At 36.9% G+C, this 27,238-nt stretch overlaps 1 protein-coding gene across 7 annotated transcripts in view; it reads right to left on the reverse strand.

Moving 5' to 3' along the window:
• The window catches only part of LOC140847796 (serine/threonine-protein kinase TAO1-like), a 324,214-nt gene that overhangs the window by 274,199 nt on the left and 22,777 nt on the right, over positions 1-27,238 (reverse strand). For 6 of the 7 annotated variants that reach the window (XM_073229150.1, XM_073229149.1, XM_073229148.1 and 3 more), the window contains 2 exons: positions 10,713-10,870; positions 6,619-6,772 (listed from right to left, as the gene is read on the reverse strand). The gene's annotated coding sequence lies outside the window, so the exon portion shown is untranslated. The remainder of the gene's footprint in view (positions 1-6,618; positions 6,773-10,712; positions 10,871-27,238) is intronic. The other variant, XM_073229146.1, reaches the window with a different exon arrangement.

Below are 27,238 nucleotides of genomic sequence, written 5' to 3' on the forward strand. Positions count from 1 at the left end.
TGAAAAAGTCAATCTCAATCTCTACTGTGCAATTTACGATTTTTAGCATTTACCAACAATTCACGGTCATCCAGCAAGTGAACGGTGATGGGTTTACCAACATCATCAGGAAAGAAATGAAGTTCAACTGAGGGTCACAGAGATGATAAAACTGTCCACAGGAGAGCCAGCACACTTAAGTTTTTATAAAGTTGCTTAAATGTTCCTAGCAGTCACACTTAGAGTGAGCCACATTCACTTAATTCCTGGGCATAATGATACTAGGGCATTAAAAACTGTATCTTACTACATATGCTACACATTTGCACCAAAAAGTAAAAGGTTATATACACAAAATCATGTATGTTGACTTTTTTGAGCAATGCAGGGATTTTTCAAAGGTAACTGTTTTTCAAAGACAAATTGATTTTTCAAAGATAAATTGTTAACTTTTGCTGATTTTAGATCCTAATCCTAATTTTCTTTCCCCCTTATTCTCTTCTTTACTGATAATATATTATTGAAGGGAAAGGAGTTCTATCATCAGACTGCCTTAACTAGGTTCTAACCCTCTTTTTCTAGTTGAGTAATTCTGTTCTATAAATGTTAACTTAGTCCTGATTATGTGTAGAATAAAAGGAACACAGAGATGAAGAAGAAATTATTCCAGCCATAAAGTGTTTTGGGCTTTCATTAATTGCAGGCCAAGGAACACACTGTTTGGATAGACAGTTACCTTATGACAAAGAGATTTATGTGTTGAGGAGTATCAGGATTAAGTCAGTTTAGTCATCACTTTGCCCAGTTTAAATGCACTCAAAATATTTTTAGGCATAGCCAAACATTTTCCCTCTTGGCACCACTTGTGTTTCTTTCTCATTTCTTTCCTTGTAGGTTTCAAAACTCACACATGCCTTTCCAGCCTTCAAAGGAGCTAATCTTCCCTGTGGCCCCCTGCTTACCTTCATGTGGGCCAGGAGCTCGCAGACCTGTCCTGTCTCCATAACATCTCCATCTCTTTCAACAGCACCCACTAAGCTTCTACTATATATTTTCTCAAATGACATTTCATGCACATTCTGGCCTTAGTTTGGAGTATCTTGAAAACAAAGCCACCATTTTCTCTGAAGAAATTGTACTTTTCTGTCAGTTGGCCAAATTAATGCTGATGTCCTTCTGAGTGCCAACCAAGTCACCGAAAAATGGTATTATGAGATGGGGAAGCCACAGGTCACAAATTAATAGCTTTGTTCACAGTGTTTTAAAAAAACCTAGTAATGGAAACATAATCACCTAGCTCTTTGCATTTTCCAAAAGAACCTGAAAGCCTGACAAAAGAACCACACCCACTCACAGCCACAACAGACAGGCAAGGGGGCAGGTGTCTCCCTACTTAGGGCAAAAGCTCACAAGTGTATGGTGGTTTCCCTCAAGATTCTCCTTCCAATCAAGGGCCTGTGCTTTACATACTGTGCGTGTAGACTTCACGCTGGAGTTTAAGGAACACAGCAGTAAGCAAAACGTAAAAGCCCCTAACTTCCTGGAACTACACGATGGTTTGAGCAGATGCTGAAGGAAAGGGAAAAGCAGCCCACTAGGAGTAGTGACATGAGGGTATTCTAATGTTCCTGAGGACCTCACTATTTAATGGCATCCTGAGTGAATCTTTTGTCATGTGAATGGCCACGCCCTATTTTACCAGTTTTGAGATCTAGATTGGGTATGCTTACAATGAAGATACAAAGTTAATCTGTGAGTCCATATAATAATTATGATTACAATAGTAAATTCCTATGTCTGTCACCGAAAATAATTTTTAAGTTTCACTCATGGATTCCATTATCTCCATATCTTATATGCTGCATATCTCATATATGACCTAAATATACTGTCTAAATCTGTGGTGAACATCTTCAGATTAAGAAATCTGCATTAAAATCAGAAATGCTCTCATTTTTTTTGCATTTAAATGTACCAAAATCAGATTATTTTAATACTTAGATTCACACAGTCAATTCTGTTTTTGACCACAAAGCCAAGACCTTGTATTTTGAAGGCTTCTAAATATCAAATTATTGTCTAATGCCCCCAATTTTTGCCTTGCTGACCTACAGTAAAACTTCTGATGCCCACTAGATATGTCATAGGTACATGAATAAAGCACACCAGAAAACTGCTTGATGACTTGAGGAAATATCTACACAGAAGTACCCCTACATTCTAATTAAGTTCTCCTGATGTTAAAATTGCAGGAAACCATGGGTTATAATAGTGGAGACAGTTTGAGTAAAAGAGGTAAGGAAGAGAGAAAATTACCTAAACATATTGTTTAAAGAAATTAAAATAATTTCATCTAAAGAAGTCTGGTTATATACAACTTAAACCAAATCATATAATTGGTTTCACAACTTGGGTTAGTAAGAACATGATTGCCAGAATTCTTTTCCCTGAAATTACTCCCTAACTCAGTTATCACTGCCACCAATTCTAAGAATTATCTTCATTCAATCTTGATTTGTATAACTCCAAGAATAAGAACTAAGAAAAACAGTGGCATGCATATAGAGACCAGACTACATATTAAGTGACTCAAACTCAGATCTGGTGGTTAAGCTCACATACTGTCCACTATACTGCACAGGTTCCTTCTCAATAATAATTAAATCTAAAGTAAGCTTTTAAAGTTTGCAAAGATTCACTATCCCACTTACTCTTGGTTAATCTGAGAAAGTTGGGGCAGACAATATATCTCTAATGTACAGGATACTGAGTCCCCCAGGTATGGTATTTATAGAAAAACCTATAGTTAAAACAAAAACAAAAAATGGCTCTTGTTTTTTATTATGATTTAGACCAGATATTAGCAAATGGTCCAAAGAAGTTGGATAGAGTGCCTGGCAATATCCACAAGGCATATAAAACTACTAACGGAAATTAATGTGCACAACTAAATTATGTTACTTTTAGAGTAACCATATCTTTAAAAAGAGTAGTAGAGTATCTATTATGTTTGTATTTTGGGGATGGTAGATACCAGATATTTGTACTGCCCCTTCTCTTCTCTACTATAATGCTCCAAGCATACTCTTTTCTGCTAGGCCTGAACCCAGTCTCAGAATCTTTTTGAATATACAGCTCCACACAGTCTCAACCAATATATTAGCCACACATAAAAGTCCTGCATTCCTATTTTAACTCTCTTCATTTAGGTCCACACTATGTAACATTTGTTTCTGGCATTTTTTTTCTTTGCTTCTGATTTGATATTTGTCATCAATGTTTCTCATATTATTTCATGTTTGTATGTATCATCTTCTCCCAAGTACAGGGACTCTGCCTTTTATTCATCTCAGAGCACCAACTGCAGTGATTAATACACAGTAGGCACTCAAAGTGTTCTGAATGTATCTGAGATTAATATATGATATGTATGGAAAAATCTAAAGTTAAAAGAAAAAACAACTCCCCTTGTTTCTGATTATGGCTTGGACGAAAGTTCAGTACACTTTTCCTGTAAAAAGCCAGAGAATAATTATTATAAGCTTTCAGGCCAGCTGGTCTCTGATGCACCAACTTGACTGCCTTTATAGTGAAAGCAATCATAGACAAAATATAAACAAATGAGCTGAGTCTATATTCTAAGAAAACTTTATTTATGGACACTGAAATCTGAATTTTATATAATTTTCACATCTCACAAAATATTTTTCTTCTCTTGACTTTTTCCTCAACAATTTAAAATTGTAAAAATCCCTTCATAGCTTGTGGGCCACAGAAAAGCATGAGGCAGGATGGACTTGGCCCACAGGCCCAGATCTGTGACTCTCAAAGTATGAACTTTGGGTGGCCTGCAAGATCCTGTCAGCAAGTCCAGCTACCTATGTGTAGGCCAGATTTTCTTTGTATGCCTCAAACAAAACAATGGACCACACGGACTGAGTAGAGAAGCAAATATGAGGATCTGGCTGTCTTCTGTTAAGCCAGAAACTGAAGAGATTTGCAAAACTGTAAAACAATGGCACTCCTCACTGATTTTTCTTTGTTTGGAAAATACAGTTACATTTCTTTATGTTAACCTGTAATGGTTTTCTTATTGATTTTTAAAATGGATTAATATTTTTTAAATGCTTCAGTTTTGATTTTTAATTATAATAAATGTCAATAGCTTATAACCCATGCAAACAAAAGGTCTCTAAGAGACCCCAGTAGATTTTGAGAATATAAAGGGATCTTGAGACCAGTTTGAGAACCTGCTGCAGAAAGTACCCGCTGCAGATGAAGCTGGGCTGACTTACTCCTGCTGCACAGTGTTCTCAGGCCATATGCAGGGTACTTCCTCAGGCTGACCCACTAGGCAGACCGCCTGATTTCAATCTCTACCTTGACTTCAACTCACCTAAGAGCTTCCTGGCATTCTTTGATTAGATCCTGATTTGGTAAAACTTAATCCCATGCAATTTATGTTCTTGTATAATAAATTTGGTGAGAACATTATGATTATTTTCATCAAAGAACCTTTCAGATACATGCAGACCATAAAAATGCTTCAGCCTCTACTTTGCCAAAATAGGCAACTTGAAGCAAGTATCTCTCCCTGGCTTGTATTTTCTAATCTTAAAAAAAAAAATTACTATTATAATTCTTTGCCATCAGAACATATCTCAAAACAGATTCACTTTATAAATTAAAGTGCTTCTGACATGGCTCCACAAAAATTGTGGGAGCTAATCGGCATCCTAACATAAACACTGTATCCAAAGAATTAAAATCCACTAGACATGGTGCAAACTTAGTGCTAATAATAATGCACTAAAAATTACATTTTGCAAGTAAATTATACATATCTTAGCATTTTAAGAGTATTAATATTTTGCTTGTTCTGTCATTTGAGATTTAAAACCTTTGCTAAAGAATATTTTAGGAGAAATAAAAGGGAAAGTTATCTTGATTCCAGTGTTTGTCACACAGGGAACCTTACATAAGGGAGCATTTCTTTCAATATAAATCGATTTTGTCATATCATTTAACTGTCTATCCAAATGATACTGCTGGCCTGGGGGAACTCCGCTCCATTTTAGGGAGAATTAAGGCGACAATAATCACGATTCCAACCTTTATCATCTTACTGAATAATATATTCTTACTTAGAAAGTGCTTCTCATGAGTATACAATTGTAAAAATCTTCATAGTTTTCTTTTTTGGAATATTAACTTTGTAAACAATAACAAAGAAGGAAAAGACTTATATTTTGGGGCATTTATCCTTTATTCTGTCTTATAAAATGTCTAAAAAACCAAGAACTATGATCAGATGCTAAATCTGCATAATAATTTGTGATTACTGGCTCCAAGTAGAAAAATAAAGTACATCTGGCTCTTCTGACCAACACCAAAACTGAAATTCACTAGCATCATTAAGATCAGAAAGACACTAGCAGATCATTATTTCCTATTGGGGAGGTGATTACCTGTTTGGGGGAACAGTGCCTATTATACTAGAAGGATTTTGGTAGCTGTGATGTTCAGTGAAAAACAGAAAACAGACAAGATGTGGGGGAAAATGCTTACTGTTTAAATCTACAGTAAAAGCGAAAGTCTCACTATGATTGCAAAACATTCCAAATTGTGAAACTTAAGTTACTTGTAAAATAGACAAAAGTAAAGCTGCTTCCTCAGTCATTTTTGGAGATCTCAGCATCAATTTAAAGAAGATGCTTATATTTAAAAGAAAGCCTATTTCAAAATATGAATCCTTACATAACTACAAATAAGGACATGAAGTAAATTTATATACCATATCATACAACATTCTTATTCCATGTGTTTGCACATGAAGGAGATGTGAAAAGAAGTTTAAAAAAAGTTATTTCCTTTACTATTGGATTCTTTAAGGAATAAAACAGCACAAGAAATAACCACAATTGATGTTAATGCAAGAACAATCAAATTATATTAAACTGTTATGTGGATTATATGAAAAAAAGAAAAGGATGGATGGATTTCCTTGTGTGGAAAAGATACATTTCTGTATCTACTGTAAAATACTGCCTATGAAAATGTTTTTACATAACAATTTTTTCCACTCTCATTTTTAAATCAAAATTATGTGCATTTAAAACCATGGTTATAATAAAGTTTGTTGGGAAGGCAACAGATTTAAAAATCACATGGAATTTGTGCTGTTACAAAGACAGAAGGGATCAAGAGGGTTTAGGGCCATATTTGAGAAGGAAAAAATAGTCTGAGAAAACATGCTACTCCAAAGCAGCAAAACTATAATCAAAATGTGGTTGTTTGAAAGCATGGCACAGTAGTTTAACATCTGGAAAACACTGCTGCTATTTCAATTAGGTAGTTCCCAACTCCCCTCCCCAGTGGTGAGGTAATGTATTGTAACTTTCTCTAGCTACTGGGGTATTTTCCTAGCACTTTGTGGAAACTGTTGGCTTTCAGAAACACACAGGCTGATTTGAAACAAAAGTTAAACAAAATACAGAATTGCAACAACAATAAAAAGCAATTTAGAAAGAGGATCAAAGCCAAGCAGATAAGCAAACATTTTTAAATCAGCTGAGATTGTTTTTCAGATCAGTTCCCTAATTTCAAAGAGCCAAAGCAAAGCAAAGCATGCTGACTTACACTGATTCTTCAGTTCTTTCAGCTGTTGTTTAAATTGTACAAATTTTTCATTGTTTTGGAAGTCTGCATCTGAATTCTTACTCTGTAAAGCCAAAAATTTATTCTCCACTAACAATTTTAGATCTGGTATTTTTTCTGGACGTTCTTCTTTTACCTGAGGAAGATAATAAAATTATCTTAGTTAAGTGTTAATGAATAGTTTTGTAACATTATTTTTATCTCAATTCATTCAAATGAAAATACCATGAGGTAGAAAACACAAACTCGCCACAGTGAACAAGAGAGGTTGGGACTAGTTGCAGAACAAACTGTTGGGAAAGAGTGGAGGGAATCATTCACCCCATCTACTCATCAATTTCTTAAGCCACTCTTCAAGGTCCTCCTAATTTGCTGTCTCCTGGCAATTACGGGGGGAAAATCTCACGCCAGCACAATTCCGTGTCCTCTAACCTGAGCATTGTGGCTTCTGCTCTTTACCCAGCAGTCCCTCTCCTGTCCCCATCTGTCTCTCAACATGCTCCTCTTCTCTGGCAGGTTGAGAGTGGCTCTTATTTCACAAGAGGTTGACTTGAATCTTGAGCTTTACCATCTGCTGCCACAAGAAGGAACAAGTGTCCCCTATTACGTTCAAGATTAAACTCAGCTCATATTCCTTTTCTTCCTATCAATATTTTATTATAAAATGAAACATGTAGAAGAGTTGAAAGAATCGTATTTTACCATTCATCTATCTCCTTGATGCCACAATAATGTTTTGCTGTTTTATCACATATCTATCCATCTTTGTGTTTTTCTGTCCACCCTCAACCAGGTTTTTAAGTTCATTCTTAATTTCATCTTCATTTTCAGAACACTCTTTTCCTCTCTAGAGGCTCTTACCCCGTAAAATGTTTAATTTTGCCCTTTACTTCCATATTTAAAATCAGCCTCTTATAATCCCCTCAGTTATTTTCTCCTTACAGTCCAGCTCCTTTGAAAAAAAAATATCTGTATCCACTACTGCTACTTCCTTATCCTCAAACTTTTGCCACTAGTGACGCTGCTGGCCTCACCACTTCACTGTAACTGCTCTTCTGCAGGACTTCATAACAGGCTCACTGAATCACTGGCCTTTTCCTGGTGCTCCTGCCATCAAAAAAAATTCACCAACCTCTCCCTCAGGCCCCAGCAGGCCTCAGCCACGCTCCTACCATAGCACCAATAATATTAACTGGATTTATTTTTATATTCTATGTCTCTTTCCTGTAATAAATTCTAAGGTCTTTCAAAGGTGTCTGATGTATCAGTGTTGCCAGCACCTGACACATTAGAAGTAGTACTTAATATATTTCAAATGAATCAATCTTATTAGATTCCAAATATACTTACCACTAAAACTAATAACTTACTGACTGTTGTTATCATTAGTAGAGTACACAGCACAATTTCTGAGCTGGAAGATAACTTAGAAGTCATGTAATCTTGAGCTACGCACTCCTCATTTTCATAAATGAATAAAATGATATACAAAGAAGTTAAATGACTTGTCTACAGTAATCCAGTTAATTAGAGGCAATGCTAAGACTACAAGGTAAAGAAAATTCTTCGTTTTGGTTCTAGTCAGCAGGATATATTTCTGATCTCTGAATCTGAGTAGCAATGCATGTGAAGTCAAAAGATTATGTGCAATTTATCTGCTTTGATTATCCTTTGTCATGGAGAAAAGTATTACATAATCTTCTTTTGCCTAGTTGTTAGGCATTTTAATTAGCTAAATGGGAAATAAAAATTAAGCAAGAAACCAAAGTACTCAAAGTTATATTTATGGTACAATGTGAAGGAACTATCTTCTCATTATATATTAATGGTATCAACCAGTACTGAATCCACCATCAAAGAAAGTTGTGAAAAATATGGAGAGGCTTTAATGATAAGTCTTATATGTAATTAAAAATTTTAAATAAGTCCTGTAAGGCTAAAGAACCAGTAAAGCTCAGTTTGGAAAAGAGAAGGTAGAAAGGCAATTTAATAATGCCTTTCTTCTAATAAAATGAGGAAATGAGCTCAAGAGTAAGAGCTATTATACATGGTGACTAGCTATCCTCTACCTCTACAATGGCCAGAACAAGACAAAACAAGTTCAATATTGTAGCATGAATAGTTCAGAATAGATACAGAAAATAAATTATGAGTTTTTATAAGAGAATTTCAGTCTTTCTGAATTTATAAAATAAAATTAACTTGCAGCCACCTGAGATGTTAATGGTAATGTCACAGGGAGGCATACAGATAAACCTTCTCAAGGTCTTTAATGAGTCTGAAATTATTTAATATGGGATGATCAGGAGAGGTCTCATCTGAGCACATGATCAGTAAATGCAAAAGCTCTTTTCCAACAAGGTCTCTAACCCACTCTACATACATAATTTTCTTGGTTCAACTACAACTAATGCTGGGAAGTTAAGGTGAGGGGTGGAGAGAACAGGTATTTTGAAGTTGACAACATGGCAACCTGAAGTATCACTAGGAAAACCTGAATAGACCAAATTTAGTGGTTCATAGTACTTTCTCCCCTGACAGCCAGACCTCAAAGGAACAGCTGTAAAGCACATAAACTCACTGTAGTAAGTAGCTCCTCTGGAAATCTGAAGCTGCAGTGAGCATAGCTATCCACTGCAAAGAGAACTTAATGTACTCTAGCTACCAAAACAAAAGTCTGGAAGACATTAAACCCACTATGTTTAAATCTATGCAATAAATGGGGATTCATTATATTTCAATGATTTTTTTTTTGCTTTGTATCTTCAACAGAAATAGATCATTTTAAAAGGGGAAGGAAAAAGTCTTTCTTTAGGTAGTGGATCATAAGTGTTATCTAGTCTGAAAAAGTAAGGATGGCCCTCTTTTCCTAGGTCAAATTTAAAAATCCCTTAAAGAAATTCAAAGTGGGAAGAAGGAATTTAGCAGATGCCAATCCATCCCTTTCCTAAGGATAAAGTTCCTAGACACAGGACTTAAAATCTCAATGAATTAAAATTTAAAGACACTGTATTAATTCATTATGCCTGTCGTAACAAAGTGCCACAGACTAGGTGGCTTTAATGACAGAAATTATTTCCTCACACATCTGGAGACTAGAAATCCGAAACCAAGGTGTCATCAGGGCTGGTTTCTTCTGAGGCCTCAAACTTTGGCCTGTAGATGGCTGGCTCCCCCTGTGTCATCCATCACAGGGTCTTTCTTCTGAATGTGCCTATGTCCTAATTCCCTCTTCTTACAAGGACAGCAATCATATTGGATTAGGGCCATCCCAATGATTTTATTTTTACCTTAAACACCTCTTTAAAGGCCCTGTATCTCTAAATACAGTCACACTGAGGTACTGGGGATTAGGACTTCACATATGAATTTTGGGGAATCCAATTTGGCACATACACATAGATTTTTAAAACAAAATTTTAAAAACAGCTTATAGATTATTAGTCTTTACAGCATTTTAATTTTAAAATGATAGAAACTACTGAGAAGTAGACTTAGCAGATATCATACTTACATAATGGGAATTTAATACTGCTTTTAAGAGAGAAAAAGTCAGGCCTAGGGGAGAGGAAGCTGCGACACAGCTCCAGATGACTGTGGCCATGTGAAAGCGCCAGCCCAGGTTTTTAAAGAAAAGTAAGAAATCTAGATGTTTGTCAGATACTTTCTCAGAGTGTGTAGTCCAAACAATACATCATCCTGAAGGTCATGAGTTTGAAACCTCTATTTAACGTAAAGGAAATATTTTGGACATAAAAATAAAAGTACTCTTGTAATCCACAATATCCGGGAGGTATTGTGCATATCCCATACTTTTACTTTAGGGATGAAATATGGTCCTTTCAAGCAGAACAGGGAATAATGGAAGAGGATGGTTGTGTGTGTGTGAGTGTGTGAGAAAAAAGTAAGGGATTTCATTTTAACATGCGCATTCAAATTGCTTGTTTAAAACTTTGGCTCCATACTTGAGATTAAAAATGAGGCTCTGCTACTAACTGAATGACCTTGGGAAAGGTACTAAATGCATCTCACCTCAGCTTCCTCATTTATAAATAGAAAATTATAACAGTATTTACCTCACAGTGTTGCTGAAAGGAATAGATGGAATGAAGCAATAAACCACTGAGCTGTCTGCCAGAGCATTCAGTAGTGAGTAGCTGCTGCTGTTGTGACTGTCCTTGTTATCATATATGATCTTCAGGGTTGCTGGACACACAGGTCTGCAGCTCAGCAGCTGACATGGGGACACACAAGTGGAGGAGTCAGTGCATGGATTTTAAATGGAAACTGCAAAAGTCTACCAAGGAGACTGAATAGGAAAAAAAAAAGGAACCAAGGACCGAACTCTGGAGAACACCCCATTTATGGGGCAGCAAGAAGAATCTGAAAAAAAGGTACAAGAGTTAAAGAAGATAAACAAAAGAAAGAGCCCCAAAATCTAGGAAGAAATTTCAAGGTCTATCAAATGCTGCTGAGAAGTCAAGCTAAAAGGCCTGCGATGTGCCCAGTGAATTTGGTGATTGCGTCATAGGGACTTTAGCAAGAGGAGAGGTAAACACAAAGTATTGACTCCAAAATATCCAGACCTTTGTTTAATGAATTGTTCTAAAAAGATGGTGGGGTGATAAGCAGAAACATACAAATCTTCAAATTTCTATAGGTTCTCCAACCAACTGCTCAGTTTCAGCTCCAAAACACCTGTGAATGTTTAGCTACATTTAACTGGAACTCAACACTCCTCTGACTGCAGTATTTCTTGTGTTAGCAAGGGGAAGGCAATCAGTGAGCTCAGTCAGGTCTCTGATGGCTCTGTCCCTACGAACAGACGCTACTTGTTTTGGGAAAAAAGACAACAGTAGAAACAAAAGGCAGAACTTGGTTCTTATCCATACTGAAACTACGTAATATTTTCAACATGCTTTAACATAAAATTTTAAATATTTATATGATAATAATATACTTCATTTCTTTCAAACAGTACTGTATACATATGCAGTTACTCAAAGTGTGCCATTTTACTGCCACAGGGCAAAGTCAAGATCTCCTACTCCAATTATCACTACTGCCTTGTAGCTATCATTTCACTGGGAGGGGAGATCACAGGAGCTAAAGGTATTAATGGGCTGAGTCACACAAACTTTTGAATCATGGGAGAATCTGGTAAAACATTAGTCATTCTTTTAACTTAACCAAGACTCAGATGGATGTATTCTCTCCAAACAGCCATGGTTGGAGGTTTGGCTCCCCAAAAAACATATACCTGGTGATCTACATTTTGGAAATCACACAGCATTTTAAAGTTCATTACAAGTACATAGTAGTGATAAGCAATTTGCTCTGTGTTCTGCTCTACACACTAAGTATCCCAAGTTCTAATACATAGTCAGCTTGAGCTAAGGCTATAAGACTTGCTTTCGTGCTGGGAATCCACAGGGAATTGCTTCAATTGGTCCTAGAACATTCATTCAACAAATATTTACTAAGTCCCATTTGGGTACCTGGCATTATGATACTATTTCAAGCATTAAGACATTTATGGATGTTGGCCCACACTTATGACACATCACCAACACAACTGGTCATGCACAGAGTAAATTTATGTACACTAACACTGTCTCCAGCTTTATACAGCAAAAAAGCTTGGCAAAAGTTTTTATTGAAAGGCATGTCTAGGCTAAGAATCATTATGCTTTCACTGGGTATAACCTAACTGTATGTACATACGGTATATTTTCTACAGAGTTTATACTATACTGCCTTAGCCCTGTTTAAAAAAATAAATCCCACACGCTAATGATGACCATGGGTTATACCCTTAATCTCATGCCAATTTCTGTTGTCAATTGCACAATCTGCACTGAACTCTGTTGGACCCAATTATTTGTACCTGAGTGAGTTTCTAGTGCCATTATTTAGTTTGACTTCTGACAAAACACTTAAGAGAGACACTTCCTTGTGGAGCATTATAACACATCAAATGGACTTCACAGCTTGCCAAGGTGTTGTAATGCACCATTACTGAGCACCAGCCAACCAGACATGGAAACGTCTTTCCTCGTTCAAGGCTTTCAGAAGAATTTTGAAAATAAACTTAAAACATGTGAGAGAGTGCTATTGGTCTAGTTCTAATGGACCAGTCCTATTAGAATAGACAGATGTCTAACAGATGGCACTGGAATGAGGCAATCTGCCATCTACGTGCATCTGTTACTAAATATTTATGCTGTTGAAAATCACTCCAATAATTTCTCATGACATCATTCCCACTACAGGATTATGACCAACAGGAATCACTTATTTATACAGGCTAGCACATTAGCATTCCCATACTGGAGGACAGAACCAAACTGCTAATTTTGCCTCTTTAGGGTTTTGTTTTATTGTTTTAGCCTTTTTTTTTTTTGCTTTGTTTTGTTTTGGTAGAATTCATAGAAAAATGCACTATATACTTTTTCATTAATTTGTCCACAAATCAGTAGACACTGAACTAAATTCTGGCTATAAAGAAAATCTAAAGTTACTTCTGAAGCTACATAAACCCTTTCCTTTATTAAGATCATGGTCTCAATTATGCCAAATTCATAGTTAAGAGCAAGGCCTCTAGAATCAGAATGCTCAGATCGAACAGAGGAGTTTGTAAGAATAAATAAAATGGGTTACTTCATGTAAAACGCTTATTTAGAATGGGCATATGGGGATGCCCAATGTATAACAGCTATGATAATTCCAGCTGTGGCTCTACCATTTTCTAGTCATGTGGCCTTGACAAGTAACTTACTCTGCTTCCGCAGTTATACAATGGAAATAACAACAACCTATTTCATAAGGTGTTGTTAGATTAAATTATGCAACACATGTAGTGATTCATTCAATACCTGCTGTTTAATACATTTTCACATATTATTACTACAACTCTTATGATCATGGCTTCAATCATTTACTTTATAGTTAATATTTCCTTTAAATTTTATTTAATTATATTTTAGTTTATATTTAAATTTACTTTATATTTAGTTGTCTCCACTTTCTTCTTATTCCACAGGTGATCCCTGCCCCCTAAACAAACATTAACTGTAAATACATGACTCAGGGCTCAGCATAAACCAAACAAAGAAATAAGAATTTGGAGCCAGGCCTTGCTGATGGAGGTTTCACAGACATTAGTTTTGTAGGATTTCATTGCATTTATTATTAAAACCTATGGGATTTAATCTCAGCAGGAATTATGCATCACATCAGACACTGGGAAACAAGGCAAACTCCTCTTTCTTTCTTTCTTTCTTTCTCTTCCCTGTTCTCACTGCATTGTTCAGGCTGATTTTATGGAACAGAGCTGAAGCTAAATTAGGTGCTGGAGGAATGCAGTGAAAAGGCACACAGCTGTCTAGCACCTCTTGGCTCCAGCACACTTTCCTCCTTTCTCTCTCTCTGGTTCAGGGCAGAATGCTACTCTCTGCCGGGTTAGTTTAACTGAAGAAGCCTGCTGGCCACTGGAATTGCCTGTATCTCTCCCATATCTGTATTTCTGCACCATCAGTTACTGTCAGGCAGGGTCATTCACAGTGGGCTGCTCTGGAAAGCGTGGTCAGCATTACTGTCACATTATGTACATTCCACATTATGGAAGCAACAAGGGAAAAAAAAAGACAACTTACAGTCATCATAACAATACTAATGAATGACTCATGCTTCTACTCTTTCAACCAGCATAATTAATTACATGTGAAATGTTGCTGCTCAACTTTAAAGTTAGCTTAACATTTTAGATGCTACACAATTAACAATATAGAAGATCATAGGGCATAAGGAGAGAAGAACAGTTAAATATAATACAGTGAGTTTCCTTGAATTTTAAGAATGGGGAAAGTGAGGTCAGCAAGTTTGTGATGTATCCAACCTTGTGGCAAAATTCAATGAACTAAGTGATTGATATGACATCTCCTTTACTGTTCTGGTTTCTTAGACTTTCTCCCCACCCCGAACACACACAGACACACAAACACACAAAAACAAACTGTACATGTTTCAACACCCATTACTGCATTCATCCATTCAACAGATATTTACATTTTGGGAACATGTAATAGACTCCGGGCAGTTAGGATGAGCTGGGATGAAGCAAAGAAGAAAACAGACAAGGTCCTTGCCCACATCCTGATGGAAGACTTAACAGTAAACATCAACAAAAAATAAATAGAGATAAATTCGCTAGGACTATGTGTGAACAGATTCATTTTTGGAGGAGAATATGTTAAAATCAAGAATGTAGCACTGGATACCGCTTCAAATATTACTTGATTAGTTGACAAAGCCGTTTTTGCTCACATGAGTTTTGAAAATACATAACTCCTATGTAGTTAATTCAGGCATGTAAAATTAAGTGCATAAAAGCTTTCTCTGTGAATTAAACACTTTAGAAGCTATTAAAGTTGTAAGGAATGGTTAAGAAAAACATGTATATTCTAATAACAAAAATTCCAAAAGAATCTGTAATTGTGAAAATATTTTACATCTCACGTCCCTTTTGGTCCTTGCTATATCCTAAGTACCTAAAGCAGTAACTGGGATACAGTAGGTACTCAATGAATACATGTAGATGGAATAAAATGGATGAATAAATTATTATTTGTCAAGGGAATATGTCAAGTACAATCTTCATCATTACCATAATATGATATCCACATTTGTCCGAAACAAAATGATAGTTTTTGAGTTTGTGCAAATAATAGCTTTGAATTTCTCTTAGTATCACACTGGATATTTCTTAAAATGAGGAAGTACACCCAAATTTTCACAAGAACATTTAAATGTTTCTATAATTTTATACATTAGTGAATATCTAATCAATCATGACTGTTTGTTGTTCTGGCCAACTTTCAGTTTTCCAGCATCAAATAATTTTTTAAAATATGTATATACAATTTATTCAATGTTGACTACATGCCAGGTACCAGACAGTAGAACTGTAAGACAAAAAATACACATTTATAGAGAGTGACAGCTATAGGTTTTAGAAGGACATTTTCTTTACAATATCATATCATTTAAATGACTTTAAAAAAATCTCTTTAAAATCTATCTTAAAATCTAAGTGTCCAATTCAATTCAACCAATATTGATTCAGACCCTGCTATATGCAACACATCCTAAATTTTGAGGGGTTACTATAGGTGAAACGGGATCTAGACCCTGCATTCAATAAACTGTAGTCTTTGTCGCTAAGGAGAGGATTCCAAAAGCTGAGAAAGAGTATTTGCATGTGGAGTGGGGACTGGTGGGTGGCCAACTCTGAAAGAATAGCATGCGTAAACTGACAATGGCCGGGACAGTGGTGGTGTGCTATGGCCAGAATATAGAGGGTATGAGGTCAGAGGAGGGCATGATTTTTGAAGCATACAGATGTCTTAAATGCACCCAAATTCCGAAAGCCCTGAAAGCAAAGCATGATTTTCAACAAGGCCTGGAACTCCTCTGGTGTTTATCTCATCAGCTGACCCCACCACCCAATCACGAGCACACACCAGGAATCTCCATCTATCTGACCTCCTATACACACTTCACCACCAATTTATGCTGTTTTCATCTCAAAATTTCTTAAGTCTCCATTTTTTTCCATCTGCATGGAGGAGATGATGGTTCACTGCCTGAGATGAAGTGGCTGAGGTCAGGAAGAGTGAGAAAGGAGGGAAAGAAAATCAGATGCCAGAAACACTACAGAACATATGTAAGAACATTTCAGATCATTCACCTGGGGCTGCTGACTTGATACACGGGTAAAATAAAAAAGGACTTTCTTACAACTGCACCTCTTCTAACTCCTTATTCTGCTCCTCTTCTAACTCCTAAATAGAAAATATTTAATAAAACCTCAAATGTCTATTTCTGAGGTAAAACCTCCTGTGCTACTACCCTGATCTTCAAGCCCTCATTATTTCATACTTGGACCACTGCGCATGGTGAGAATAATCTTTTTGAAATGTAATTCGGATGTGTCACTAGTCAGTACCCTCCAATGGCCTCATGTCACTCAGAGAAAGGTCCTGTGAAGCTGACTGCAATGTTTCAGTTACCACACTATTCAGCTACCCAGCTGCTTCCACTTTTACCTTCTAACTGGCCCCCTGCTCACTCCTGGCAGTGCCTATAGCACTGTGACACACCTGCCCCAGAGGCTCACGCTGACCCTTCCCTCCTGGAACTCCACCAGGTGAATGGACCTCTGTCCGTGTGAGGCCTCAGCTGGCCACCCTCTCTCTGACACTGCGAGTCCATGCCCTACCCACACCGGGCTCTCAGTCCTCCTGACCCTGCTCTGTATTTTCTTTACATGCACCACCATCTAATACGGCACATCATTCACTAGTGCATCAGAGTTTTCTGTCTAGGTCTTCCCATTGATATGTAAACTCCATGAGAATAGGTTTTTAAAAAAATATATCAGTTTTTGACTAATAAACCCCATGCTCTTAGACCAAGTCCTCACAAATGGAAGATTCTCAAAATATATTTCAAGCAAATATTTTACTTTTAATAAATGTTCTTCTACTGTAAGACCAAAGAAAATTTAGTATTATTTTTCACTCTGGTGATAAGCAATTCAAATGCTCAAAGAAAACATACATACACACACACACATACATATACATATGTTTCAAGATAGTTTTACACTTTTAGTGTTTTCCTTTTTCCTTCATTTTATAGCACTGGCTTCCATTTATGTTATTACTTTATTAAATATTTAATTTCTGTATGACTTGGAAAAAGCAACGCAGAATTCTTGTATAAGATTTTCATGCTCTTGTGAAAAATACAGCTTGTTAACCAGGTTATATTTTCCATTTACTCTGTAATATTGGAGAGACACAGTTTCAGACTATAAATATTTTCTTTCTGTGTTGTCAAAGGTTCACAAATGCCCTTAAGGGGTTGTTATGATGGCTTCACTTGTATTTCAGTTCTACACACGGAAAAAAGAAACAACTACTGCTGCCTGTTAAATTTTTATCCTTACTATTCAGTTGTATTATTCTAATGTAACAGTTTTATTTGCTTTTACTTTGGTTGAATATACTCTTGGAAATATCAAGCTCTATCTTCTAAGGTGATTCAGGAGCCACTGAGAGTCATATAGAAATCCTCTCTTAAACATACATCTAAGCAGTGGCTTTGTTTCAGTTTCCTTAACCATCCTTAAATTTCAGTAACTAGGTCACAACTGGTATTACCAGTGGGAGTACAGGCTCTCACTGGTGGGCTCTGGAGGACTATTTTTCATTTATCTGCATTTGACCTCTCTGGCCAAGTGTGCAGTTCTGAAGTAGTGGTGGGGACAGGAGCGCACGCCAGCCTGGCACTGACTGGGGCAACAGGTACCAGAGTCACTCCAGCCACACCACATTGTTATAGCCCTGTTCATTCCCAGAGCCCTTCCTCTTTCACATATAATCTGTTAAAGAAGTACTTCCATCTGGACTGCACAGATAAACACTTGTTCATAAAACTTGTAGCAAGGCTGGAAGGAAGGATCAAGTTGGAAAAGTGATATATGGAACCAGATGAAAATCTAGACCTATATTAGCATCTTCCTTAACTTCTTCCAAATCTCTGTACTTCTTTAATTATTCTAAATCTTTGTACTAAATCTCCCCACTATTTTCTCAAGTGCTCTCTGCCCATTTATTACCATGACCAGGATTTCACCCTCTAGGGCAAGGGTTGGCAAATTTTCTCTGTAAAGGGCCAAATAAATAAATATTTTCAGCTTTGAGGAACATATGACCTATGACAATTTTCTCATTGTGGTGTGGGAGCAGCCACAGATAATTTATACATAGAACAGGGGCAACTGTGTTCTAATAAAACTTCATTTACAAAAAAAAGGCAGCAGGCCAGATCTGACCTGTAAGTCATAGGTTGCTGACAAGCTGTTAGGCAAGAGATCCAGGGGAAAGAGCAGGGTCTGGAGGAGAGGGACAGCAGATACTGTCAATGATCCGCGGTTCACAAAGCAGACAATCCTTTTTAAAAAATATATGTATTAATGTATGCTCTATGATAGGGAGAGTGAAACTGTTTTTAAAAGTTAAACTATGAAATGCTTACTATTACTATTAAAGCTTACAAGTTAGTTGCAGAACAGGCTAAATATCTCATTTAATACAATGGGAAGTGTGAGTGGAAGAGGCATGGGCACCAGCTTTTAAAAAACTGAGTCTTTTCCCCAGTCACACTCTTATTTCCAAAAAATATTAAATTCCCTCTGACTTTTAACTTTCAGTGGCTTCTAATGTTATAGGCTTCTCTGACCACCATCCTTGATGTTTTTCATAAAATGATGAAGAATATTAAATAATGTTGCAAAGCCTTGTTAAATTTTCCATCAATGCTCAGTTATTTGCTTGTCTATCTATAAAGTACCTCTGGCAATACCCATAAGAAGCTGGATACACTGGTTGCCATTGGGGAGGGACAAACGTAACAAGGACACTATTTTTCACTGACTGTCTTTTGCATTACTTCAATATGTATGGGTAACTTATTCAAGAACAGAATAAAAGAAAATAGGTGTTATGATCTAGTTTAGATTTTGATTTATAACCAACAAGCAACCTGCATCAATCAAGAAGTATATGAGCCTTTGTTAAAGAGTTGGGCAATAGGCACAATCTCACCTATTAAAAAGGGCCATTTTTTTAAGGCTATTAGCAAATTTTAAGCAACATATACCATCTGGTAATCCCATTTAGGTGGTTCTGGGCAAGGTGAAAGTATGCCTGTGTGCTCTTAAAAAGGAATCAGATATCTGGAGGCCAAAGAATAGTATCTCCACTGGGAAATTTTGTCTGTTTCTGCTGTGGCTGTGACTTCTCTGTGCTGTCTGTTTTAGACAGAGTGACCTGTTTTTAGATGTTGAAATAAAACTGACATCTGTGTTTGCAAGAATATTTGATGGCTATTCTCCATTTGCCAAGAGTTTCCAACATCTTTCTTCTTCTCACTATTAGCTTAGAGACAAGAGGGTAGAGAATATACCATTTCAGAAAGCATAATTTTGTTGCAAGGATAGTGCACAGTTTCTTCAGTATGAGGAGCTGCCAGTACCACTCTAAGTGTCTGTAGGGCAAACACCATTATGGAAAATTAATTTGCTGAAGAAAAAATATAGCTGGGGAATTTTATGTAGTTTGCCTTTTCAAAGAACAGTGACTTGAACGGTCACTCAGAAACATGCAATTCTCCTTGTCACATTTATTTATTTCCTACAATAAAAATAATATACATTTATTTTTTTTTTAAATTGAAAAATGCCAAAAGGTATAAAAAATCACCTATAACTCCACCACCAAGAGACAACCACCATTAACATGCTGATGTTTCCTTCTTATTTTTTCTATGCACATTACTTTTTAAACAAGTCAACATAATTCCATCTCTGAGTCAACTTATTCTCTCAGCATCTGCTCTGGTCACAATGGGTAAACTATCCTTAAGAGCGAAGGCCGACTCTTGTAGGTGGACATGTGTTTTCTCCAGGACTTGCTGCTATAATACTACCCTTGAATATGCATCATCAACCTCTCCCTCTATCAGCATACAAATGCACTCTAGTATATCCCATCTTTAAAAATCCCGTTCATGCTCCACACCTTCCAGCTACTGCCCCATTCCTATTAGAGCTGAGCTTCTGGAAAGACTAGTTCATGTTTTTCATATCTTCTTCATTTCATGTCTCTCCTTAATCTCACCCACTGGGGCTTCTTTCCAGCCCCCTCTGCTGAGATGGCTCTTGTTGAGCTCATTTGAAGAATATCCTGTGTCCAGACTCAGCATTACTCTACTGGCCTTGAGTTTTCAGCAATATTTGGCAGAGTCGAAGATTCCCTCATTCTGGAAATGCTTGATTTATGTGGCCTGCCCCAACCACATTCCCCTGCTCCTTCTCCCTAGAGGGCCATGCTCCTTGTTTCCTCTCCACTGCCAGGTTCCTAAATGTTGGTGTCACCCAGAGCTCTGCTTTGGGCCCCCTTCCCTTCTCTTTCTAAACACTCATATTCAGTGACCCCACCCAGCATCATGGCATTAAATATCTCCATATGCTAATTACCTATAAAAACTACCCTTAACATGAATTTCTCTTTTGGAGTCCAGACTCCTATATCCAACTGCCTCCTTGGTAACTATTCCATGTTTAATTGGCCTATCAAATTTAACATCCCCCAAACAGAATTCATGACTACCCTCCACCCTATGTGAATAAACACAGGAGAATTACATCATCATCCATGGACTGGGAACAATACCCACATTCTAGGCTGGGCTTCCCAGGTAATGTTTTATAGATATATAAACATAAATACAAATATATACTTTTTTGCCTTGAGGGGAATTTGTGATAGTGAAATCTATATAAAAATCAACTAAGAAATAATAGTATTTTACTTTAATTTCTATTCCCAAGACTGGAATTGCCATAGTTAGGTATTTATTATTTCCCCTTTTTTCCTTCTTTTTGAAAAAAAACACTGGGCATTTTGACTTCAGATTTCTCAATTAAAGAAAAAGCCCAGCTGTATTTATATAAATATATAAAATTCTAGCTGCAAAGTGAATCAAAATCTTCCACAAACTAACAATTTGTTAAATATAGTACGTACCCCCCTTACCCACTTTTTTTTTTTTTGCAGAAATTACGGAACTAAATAGGGAAGCAAACAAGATTAGGGCAGCTGAACAGCCAGAGATAAAGCTTTCCGTGCCTGGCAGTAAGGAGTGAGGGACATGTCATTTTGAATTCTACTCAGAAACTGAAATATTGTTCTCTAAACCTTGACTATTACCTTAACATTTTCTTTCCTCTTCCCCAGCAAAAATATGGTTAACTTTTAGCTATTTAAAGCACAAAATTTTCCAGTAAATTGCTCTCAATAGACTTATCACTAAGGCCTTTGATATGAGGGTAAAAATGTACATAGATTACAAATGTAAAGGCATTCAGGGAAACCAGCTGCTCTGCCTCCACTCAACTTGGGTGTTTCATGCATCTGTTTTGCTGCAAAAAAAAATTAGTTTCATTCACACTCAGTGTCCTGCCTCCCACTGGCACTACAGAAATAAACAGTAAATGTACTTCCACGTAAATGGGTCTTTCCTTATGGTGACAATACAAAAAATGGATGCAGTCAAATACTAGGCTATTGCTAATTTGAAAGAAAAGAAACAAATAGTCAACATTGTACTATTTCTTGCAACCTTTGTAAAGTAGGTTAAGTCTCTTGATAATTTCTTAGGTTATTTTTTCTTTCCAGGACAAAAATTTTTTCAAGACTAATGCCTTTTAAGAGAAAGGTCAAAAGATGTACATGCAGAATTTTTGAGGAATTTGTGTTCTTTTTAGAAACACATGCTGTATTTTGCTCTGTATAAAGTAAGTATACTGTTGGGTAAATAGCATTTTAGCCAATGAAATCAAATGTGGTAATTTTCAGTTTTAAACAAGGATTAGAGTCAGTTTAATATAGTTAAAAATAGGTAAATGCCATCATTAAAATAATGATTTCCAGAATATCACTAGAAACACTAACATTACAGGAATTTTGGAATCTGATATAAACTTTCAGAATTTATAAAGTGGTCCTAATATCTGATAAAATTTAAATTTCCCTGTGAGTAATTAGCATGTTTTAATACTAAATGCTAATGAAAAACATCTTCCTTTGAATGATGCTGAAGATACCAAGAAAATTACATAAATTGGTCACATGAACTTCAGCGAAATGTCTTGAGATTTCATCCTTGTATAGATTTGCCAAAATCATTTTTATGGGAAAGTACTAAGGACAACGTTTTTCAGGCTAAATTAGGACCCAGATCATAAACAATGAGCCAGGACAGCTTTTTACTGTACCCAATTCTCTACTTGTACATAGCTAACATCACAGATGGTAATCTATTCTGGGTTGTTAAACAAATGTATTCAGATTTTTCCCAGAGTCCTGATCCACAGCCCACACTGCCCAGCTCCAGGAGCACCACTAATGTGGGGTCTCTGCTCCAGGGTGAAAGCACTCATGTGGAATGTGAAATGAATGGTACTTCCTGGAGTCGCATAGCATGGACCATCTCAGAACACTTCTGGGCACCAGAAGGATCATTACACTAGCAAATTTTGCTGGCTCACTGCCATCACATGCTACTGTAGGACTCTGATCAGCAGTTTTGTGAGTATTAACTTTTACTACTAGTGAGGAACACAGATATTAGCAAAAGTGCTGGTTTGAAAAACATAGTATCTGATTTATGGCCCAGGGCTGGTCATTAGTTGGCCATGGAATTGGCTGGATTGGATTTCTCTGGGCTTTAATATTCTGACCTCTAAAATAAGGAACCTTTCCACAAATAATAATCATCTATGATTATATGTTATTCTCTGGAGGAAAAAGAGAAGGCAGCATGAAATAGACAGGAATTGAACTAGGTGTTGAAGACAAGTGGGTTCTGGCCCCAGCTCTTCTGATAACATGATAGGACCCTGTCGAACAAGCCTTTTTTTTTCTTTCTTTCTTTCTTGATCTCAGTTTCCTCCAGTGACATGAGTTAACAGAGGTAGAAGATTCTTATGAGTGTGATGGTTCTATACTCTGTTTTGTTTTGTTTTGTTTTGAAGCTTCAATGTAACTTATTCCTAGGAATTTTTTACAGCTTCTCAGTTCAGTTTAGCAACTCTCTCTCTATTGGAATTCCTTTATTTGTTTGCTGCATAGGAGCAGACATATTCACAATGGTTTTCTGCAAGGAGTGCTTATTCAGCCACCTATCCATACAAAATTCCTGTAAGAGACCATGTTTGGAAGCTATGTAGCTCCTCTCTGGGAGCTTTTCCAGAAGAGGAAGGAGTAAAGACAGGTGTAAGGGAACATCTCAGGGGGAAGGGTAAGTTATCATTTCTTTCCAGATTTCCTGGTCCTAGAGGGGCCCATACCACAGTCTGAGTTCTCTGAGTTCTCTATCTTGGAAAGGCACTGCCATCAGCTTGTGCCTTGATGGGACCTTTTCTCCAGATTTCACATAGACAATTACTTTACCACCTTGTTTTGGCCAAGATAAGATTAGAATTTTCCAAAATGTAATTTACTTAGAATATAAGCATGCACACACACACACACACACACAAATTACAACACTCCACAAAAACATAGAAATAACGTATCAATATAATATGTTGCATTATACATTGTAATGAATATTGTAACCAGTGTTGCTCATGTGAAACTTTCATAAGATTGTATATCAATGATACCTTAATAAAACTTAAAAAAAGAAATATATATCAATAGATTCTTCATCTTAAAATACCCAGATATCCAAACACTAGCCACTAACTGCCTTGAAAATCAAACATGACAGCAACCAACCAGCCCCGCCTCCCACCCTCACCTGCATCCCCTGCTTTCAAATTTAAGAAGAAATATTGGGAACAAACAAAATGCATACAGAATCACTGCTGTGGTCTGCCTCGGTATAGCCATGGTTCACCTTTAAGAGCCAATGAAAAGACAGCAGAGTGGGACACAGGTAGCTTCAGGGTACCTCTTAGTGTAGGCGGTCAAGAACACAGTCAAACCACTCAGGCTGACTTTCAATGCTGTCTGTGGTCTGGTCTCTGCATTTCTCTCCAATCCTATTTATGAGTTCTCTGCTGGATTAAATGGTTGCCTTTCTGTGGGTGTATCTCCTGACTTTCATGGTTTGGCTCTGGCTATTCTTTCCAGCAATTATATTCATCTGGTGGTAACTCTATCTTCACATGACAAAATCCTGTTTATCCCTTGCAGTGCTGATTCAAAGGCCATCTCCTGGATAAGCTCCCTTTCCCTGCTAGTGGAAATATGCTCTGCTTCTTCTGAACTCCCCCAGGATGTTATTTGTATTCCTTTTACGGGACTGGAACTTCCTACTTTGTGTAGTGACTATCTACACACTTGTCTTACTTCTTTTCTGAAAAGGAAGCCTCTGGTGTGCAGACTCTAGGGCTGCCATTCTGCCAGACACTGTGTGAGGCCTGATTCAGAGCATTACACAATGGCCTCAATAAATATTGAGACAACACTGGTGTGTTCTCAACTCATGATTCCTATGGTAGCAAGGATTACATCATAATTGATACTGTATTGGGTAGGGGACATATGACATTTAGTCTTGCTATGGTCTGGAAACAGAAAGTAGGAGAGAGGAACATGTCAAGATAACCCCAAGACTTCTGGATTAATTGTTGTGCATGAATAAGAAAGGAAACAAATAATTGATTTTGGTTCTGCCAGCTTAAGTTCAATTTTAGACATGTTTAGTTTGAAGTCTTTGAAACAGTCATATGGAAATGGGATTCAAAAGGATGGTTATATAAGAGCAGCCAGGACAGCATTTGAGAAGCCGCATATGTTAAAGGAAAGGAGTAATGTTCCAAAGAATAATTCTCACCATGACATAGTCACAGCCATTAGAGAAAAATTACCTTGCCCGGAAAAGCGAAAGCAAATGAGTCACAAGTTGTATTGCACTGAAAGAACCCTATTATCACTGCCTATGATAAATGATTTCTCTGCTTTCTCCATTCATTTTTTTTTTTTTTGGTAAAATCAGAATCCCATTCAAGTAAATTTATATTATATAATATCCCACACCTAAATAAAGAATTGACAGCTTGAACTGAGCACTTTTAGCCCCTTATGGCTGGAGAATATTTAGTTTGTCTTCCATTTGTTAATCCTTGGAGATTGTCTCAAAGTTGCCTCAGATCCTGGTCTGAAGATCATGTATGCTGAGACAACTGGAGTGATTACAACAGAACTACAGAAACAGCCAGTATTTTTGGCCTAAAAACTATGTCTGAATTACTAAATTCTTATAAATATTCCTTTTTGCTTCCATACAATTATTACATGTCAAAGTTAATCACCACTAGCATATCGAGGGTATCAAGTAAAATATTCAAGTGATTTCTCTTTCTATATAAAACAAATTTTAAATGATAATGTGTTAATAATGTAACTACCACAAAAAGCTATTTTATCTTGGAGTTTATCACTCAGATTCTAGGCTAGGTTTTTCCACTGTTATGAGGAGTGTAAGTCATAGCTGTGAAAATACTTTTAGGTAAATGTTCAAGATATATGAAAGAAAGAATTTTAGGAACCAGTTTACATATTTTACCGAACAGGTATTCACTGCTTCAGCAGCTCAAAATGCCCTTCCTCTGTGGCGAGAAATTCCCAGATGCTTGTAAGGACTCTGCCTCACACAGGAACTGGAAGTGAGGGAAAACCAGTATTTCTCACTGCATTTTTTTCACCTGCACCATGGGCCTGTCATCTAAGCTTGGGGATTACATGGTCTTGTATGGAATCTAGAATCTCGAGGGAGGGACCCAAAGTTCAAGGTCAGTTTACAAATATTTGGTAGTGGCTGTGCATTCAAGAAACCAGTGCTGCTGTAGCAAGTGCAGGGAGGGTGGGCACCAAGGCAGCCTCTTACCAGGCCGGTGCTCAGGAAGCATATCTAAGGCACCCTGCTTCCTCCGCTTCATGCCCAAGCCTGGCTCTATGCCTTCCTCTCAGTTCTCTGAGCCACCCAGTAATTTTCACTAAATCGGTTTTCTTCTGAAGTTGTTGGCTTGTATTCTTTTTAGTTAAGAATGCTGAATACTACATTTCAATCACAAATGGCTCTTATGTATTCCCATTAAATCAGATAACTGAAAACTGTAAGAGTGGATTCAGGAGTAAAACTTTAAAAAATTTTATAATTCAAATTTCTCACTGATTCAGTCTTACATTCTAACATTGTCAATTTCAACTCCTGGGGGGAAAAACATGTTCCCATGGTTTGAATATATTCTCGAAGCAACTGCAGCATGCATATGCATCTTGACTTTTCCAAACAGTTGGGTAAGTTATGAGTGGCTTGTTCTATTCAGGCCTTGCCTTAAAATAGGAAGTTCTTGTATGCATTCCTTAAAATAGGAAGTTCTTGTTCTTCCAATGCCTACCCTCCCCATTACAGTTCCCTGGTATAGTTGACCCTTGCACAATGCAAGGGTTAGCAGGCCAACACCCAATGCAGCCACAAATCCCTTTTACAACTGACTCCCCCAAAACGTAAGTACCAATAGGTTACTTTTGACTGGAAGCCTTACTGATAGCATAATGAATCAATTCATACACATTTTGTATGTTATATGGATTATATACTGTATTCTCACAATAAAGTCAGCTAGAGAAAAGACATGTTTTTCAAATTGTCACAAATCTTCAAAATACTTTCCATTATATTTATTGAAAACAACACAACTATGAGTGGACCTGTGCAACTCAGAATTGTGCTGTTCCAGAGTCAGCTACAGGAAGGCAACAGATTAAAATGTTATGCATGATTTATTTTGTTATACACTTCTCTATATCCTGTATCTTCTAAATTTCTTAAAAATAAACATATATAGGAGCCAAAACTAAACAATTTGGAAGAATGGAACAGTAATGTGTTGAATTCAGAAATGAGACAAAATTAGAAACATGAATAAACAGGAAAAACATAGGAGAGGATGTGGAAA

Source organism: Manis javanica, chromosome 2 (assembly GCF_040802235.1).
Source record: "Manis javanica isolate MJ-LG chromosome 2, MJ_LKY, whole genome shotgun sequence".
NCBI lineage: Eukaryota > Metazoa > Chordata > Mammalia > Pholidota > Manidae > Manis > Manis javanica.